Here is a 5745-nt window from a genome sequence, read left to right as displayed (position 1 = left end):
TAAAGGTATCTTGTATTATTAGATATGTTATTATAAAACATGTTTTAGTTAAGGAGTTATTGATACTTCAAGCCCAAAATAATGATATAAAACCTTGATAAAAATGCACTTTTAAGTACTAATCAACAATATTTATCTTTTTACTTAAATAAAATATCATTGATAACATCAAAATTTGAACCAGACCTTCACGAGGAAATTGTCTCAGCTTTCTAGAAAAAAATAATTGAGGTCATTTGGACTTTTAGAACTTAAGATATGGGCTAAACACTGAATAGTGTTTAGGCTGCAAGACAAATTTGGACTTCTTTGTTATTGCTATAATTTGAACTTCAAAACGGCCTTTTTAAATCTTGGACTCTCATGAAAGTTGTAGACCTATGTTTTACTTTTTCAGCCATATAAAGTAGACCTAAATCTAAGATTTACAGCTCCATATATGACATAATTACTGAACAATGTTCCAGTTTGGACTACGCTAGCATCTCTTTTCTATGTTTAGCCATCTCTTTGTCCTTTTAATTTCAGTACTTAAACTTATCAATTAATATTTTCATTTATGTGACAGGCTTGTATTTAGACCTGCATTTAAAATGAACATTTACCATAAATTAAAGGTATCTTATATTATTAGATATATTATTATAAAACATGCTTTAGTTAAGGAGTTATTCATACTTCAAGTGCAATATGATGATATAAAACCTTGATAAAAATATATTTTTAAGTCTTAATCAATGTTACAACTAGAGGCATATTTGTGGGTAATTGATAATCCAGGTTGAGATCGATTGGAAAATCTTTGGATGAGTGTTAGTAGGATACAAGCAAATGATCAAAAAACAGTTACCGAGAGAATCTAGGAGATGAATGGCTTATTATATGACATGATGAATCAAATAACACTATAATTTGGGGCATGATTAAGCTAGGGGGTAATCCAAAAATACATGGTTGGGGATGGCTTCATGATTCCCTTCATAAGAAAACAAAATGTATGGCAGAGTTGACAGCCCTTGAGATAAAGGTTGGAGGACAAAGAAGAATGAGCAGCAAATCCCTTCTAGAGGTCAAAATCATAAAATATGACATGAGTAAGCAAGAGCAAAAGGGTCATCAAAGTTTGCTACCAAGATTCAACCTTTTGAGAAAAGAAGGATTCTATGAAGAAAAAGGGACCTATATTTCTCGGGTAAGTACATATGCATGTTAATCAAAATGCATTTGTTTTTAATATTTTAGTAGATCATTACTTCACCATCTCTTAGATAGTGCGTTTTCAAACCTCACTTTCTTTTTAAGTGCGACTTTGAGCCTTTACCTCTTATTGAGTGCGCCTTCGAGCCCTTACTATTTTTAGGCAGGTCACCCATTATAATGAGACCATTCTTCATATTCTTATCCGGATAGGTCACCTATTATAATAAGATCATTCCTTCACCTGGGTAGGTCACCCATTATAAGGAGACGCTCGTTCATTTTTTTAAGTAGGTCATTCATTACAATGAGACCATTCTCCATGTTTTTTATTTGGGTAGGTGACCCATTACAATAAGATCATTCCTTCACCTAAGTAGGTCACTCATTATAATAAAACCACTCTTTTTTTTTTCATTAGGCAGGTCACCCATTACAATGAGACTATTTTTTCGCTTAGGTAGGTCTCCCATCATAATGAAACCACACTTTCATCTTCCACTCTTCACTTTTTATTTTTCTATTTGGATAGATCACCCATTCCAATAAGACTACTACATACTTTTTACACACCAGATTTTAGTTCTAGTTAAAGAGGATTGGCGAAAGGAATCTTAGTTTAGTCGAACCACATAACAGTTTTTGGTTTTGGTTAACGGGGATTGGCAAAAGGAATCTTAGTTTAGCCTAACCATGCTGTATTTTTATTTTGGTTAAAGGGGATTGGCGAAAGGAATCTCAGTTTAGCCCAACCACAAATGATTTTGGTTATGGTTAAGGGGATTAGGGAAAGAAATCTCAATTTAGCCCAACCACATTGGATTAGGGAAAGAAATCTCAATTTAGCCTAACCACATCGGATTTGGGTTCTGGTTAAAAGGGATTGATAAAAGAAAGCTTAGTTTAGCCCACCTATACCGGATTTTGGTTCTGGTTAAAAAGAATTGGTGAAAGGAATCTTAGTTTAGCCTAACCGCACACAAGATTTTGGTTTTGGTTAAAAGAGATTGACAAAAGGAGTCTCAATTTAGCCCAACCACACGCTAGATTTTGATTCAAGTTAAAAGAGATTAGCGAAAGGAATCTCATTTTAGCCCAACCACACACTAGATTTTAGTTCAGGTTAAAAGAGATTGGTAAAATGAATCTTAGTTTAGCCCAATCACACACAGGATTTTGGTTCTAGTTAAAGGGGATTGGCGAAAGGAATCTCAATTTAGCCTAACCACATGTAGAATTTTGATTCTAGCTAAAGGGGACTGACGAAAGGAATCTTAATTTAGCCCAACTATATAGGAATTTGGTTTTGGTTAAAGGGGATTGATGAAAAGGATTTTAGTTTAACCCAATCACACATAACCTTTTATCTTTGATACAAAAGAATCGCCGAATGAGTTTTCAAATCAACCTAAATTTTAAGAAGATCATCTTTAAAAGATCGGGTTTGTTTATCTTGATAAAACTTACTACACAAAGTCTTTATTACATAAGTATTATAAAAAGGAAGAATTTGTTGTAACCAAGTTTTGGGTCCTCGCGTATAAAAAGAAAGAACATATATATATATATATTTGAGAAAAACCAAAAAATAATAACAGTGAAAAAAGGATACTAAAGCGCTCAAAAAAGACTAAAATATGGTTGAGGAGGTTTAAAAATACAAGGATTGAAATTTGATAATATATCGTTGACTGATGAGAGCTTGACTGACAAAGAAAATTTAATTTGAGGAAGAAATGTCAAAAATCAGGTGTTTATTGGACTAAATTAAATTTATTAAAGGTTCAATTGAGTTTAAGCATAGGTGTGATCGAGAGAACATTGATAAAATAATGTTTTAGTATGCATTTTGACTTTAATAACTAGTTTATTAAAGTCAAGAAAACATTGACCAATTTTTTTAAAAAAGTAACAATTTTATTTTGTTTATCTTTTCGTATCCGGGGTATGATATTACATGTAATATGTATTCCAGATATTAATTTTTTTATGCTAGAATGGCTGGGTTTTATCTAATTAAGATAAAAACCTCATTATTGAGGAGGACTTTTTTTTAATCTTAGACATATATGACCAATAATTAGAAAACACGACCAAATCTTAGATTTTAATCAGATAAATAAAATAATGTAGCTTACCTTAGGTATGGTATATTTGGGGTGCTAATACCTTTCCTTTACGCAACTAGTCTCCATGTCCAATCTTTGAGACCAGTTAGGGTTTTTATTGATCAAAATACTAGGTGACAACTCCTATTCTATTTTTATTGATAAGAAACAAGAATTCCTAGTCTCTCCATATTTTCTAGATAGATATTTACATTTTCTTGAAGGATGGATGGTTCGCCGCAACGTTGCATATGTGCAACAAGGGGTGTACTATTCCAAAAGCAAAGACCTATGTCATTTTTTTGTTAGAAGTTAAGTTATGTTAGATTGAAATGGTAACCGTATAATAAGGATTTACATGCTTTTTTTTAGAGTATAAAAAAATGAAGGCACTACCTAATAGGTAAATAGTTTATTTTGTGATATGATCATAAAATGCTAAAATTTTTACGTAGTTAGAAAAGGATTAATAATGACATATATGTACTAAAATTTTTACGTAGTTAGAAAAGGATTGATAATGACATATACAAGATAGGTAACTTGTTTGCAATAGTTCTTAACTAGAATTGTGTATAAGGTAACTTGTTTGCAATAGTTCTTAACTAGAATTGTGTATAAGGTAACTTGTTTGCAATAGTTCTTAACTAGAATTGTGTATAATTATAACACCCTCAAATTATAATGTTATGAAATCTCTAACATTTCTTTACAAATGTCAAGTATTGGATAATTTATTTAAAATCATGGGATTTTTTTGTGAAAATTTTAGCAAAGTTTCCTTTATTTTTATTGGTACCAAGTTATCAATAACACTTTTATTATATGTCATTTCAACTTTCACCTTGATCCAATCATCCTGGATCACATTCCATTAATCAAACAATAACTTAATACATATACTTATCAATATATTCAAGTTTCATAATATCAATTAGTAAATCAACATAAAAATACTACTGAAAAAAATCTAAAAGATAAACAAATTCATCACTAAAAGTAATAAATGCTAACTAACTATATGTATGCCTTTAAACTACATAAATACAACATTAAGATTAAGAGTCATATTATATTTATATTAAAATTCTTATCTTATCATTTTAAAAATGATTTGGTCATACTAACAATATATATATATCCATTATATATTACACCTTTTACTTGGTTTTTACAACACAAAAATAATACATCTATTACAAACTACACATCTTGTGCTTGATTTTTTTTACAACACAAGAGGATTTATACTGAAAGTAAAGACATGAATATTACATTCCAAAATGGTAATTCATAAATAGGAGAAGTCCTATATCTAACGATCTGCATCACCTTGCGGTGTACCTGTTTCACCAATAACCATATTAATTAACTTACTCACTATATTAGTTTAATATTAATTATTTACTCTTAACCTTTGAAATTTAATACTTTTACTTCAATCTAACTCAATCCCTTAATTTACATAATCTTTTTAAAACTTAAAAATCCAGCCAACTCATCTTAATTATCAAATAAATCCAATGCCTCCATATAATTACTTAGAAATTTGGTTTTTCTTCCTCTATTATTAATAGATCCGGTAATTCCATTTAAATTACCCATCATCCAACAAATCTTTTTTGTTAGCCAATCAATCCGGTAATTCTATATGTAACTTCTTTGTTAACCAATAAACCCAATAATTCTCTTGATTACCCAAAAATCCAGCTAACCCATTTCGGTTACCATAATCAATCTGGTAATTCCATTCGAATTAATCAGCATCCGGCTAACCCCTTTTGTTAGCCAAACAATCCGTTAATTCCATACGAATTACCCTATATTCGGTTAATCTCTTTGTTAACTAATAAACCCAGTAATTTCATATACTTTACTGATAATTCACATAATCATAACTCAAATTATTTATTTGCTTCATTCTTTTAACATCAATTAAATAAACAACATAGATAGTTAGAAAAATTAAAATTTCAAAATAAGGTGACAAATCACCTACCTTCAGCTCAGGATGACCTAACTCCTCCTGTTTGATAACCAGCTCTAGACACAACTCCTGAATCAATCAAGTATCATTATATCATTAGTCCATCAATATTTTTCTTCCGTGCCGTAACACAAAGCACGTAATATTTTTATTTGTAATTTGTTCTAATAAAATTCATTCTTAAATATAACATCATTATTTTACATACAACACTCAAGTTACTTATTTTCTTACTTTATATTCATAATTCTTTCATCAAATAATTCTTCTATTATTTATGCCCTCACCTTATATTATTTATTTTATCTAAATATATGTAATAACTATACTCAAACACAATCTAGACATCTTGTCTTTATATTTTCTTTTAACTAGTTTATTTCTCTTTTAATTTGAATTTACTTATTAGTTTTCCCTTTTTTTTTCCCTCAACTTAAATGTTATTTCTTCATT

This window comes from Populus euphratica, unplaced genomic scaffold (genome assembly GCF_000495115.2).
Source record: "Populus euphratica unplaced genomic scaffold, PopEup_1.0 scaffold186.1, whole genome shotgun sequence".
Classification (NCBI taxonomy): domain Eukaryota; kingdom Viridiplantae; phylum Streptophyta; class Magnoliopsida; order Malpighiales; family Salicaceae; genus Populus; species Populus euphratica.
Note: the sequence above shows the minus strand (reverse complement) of the source record.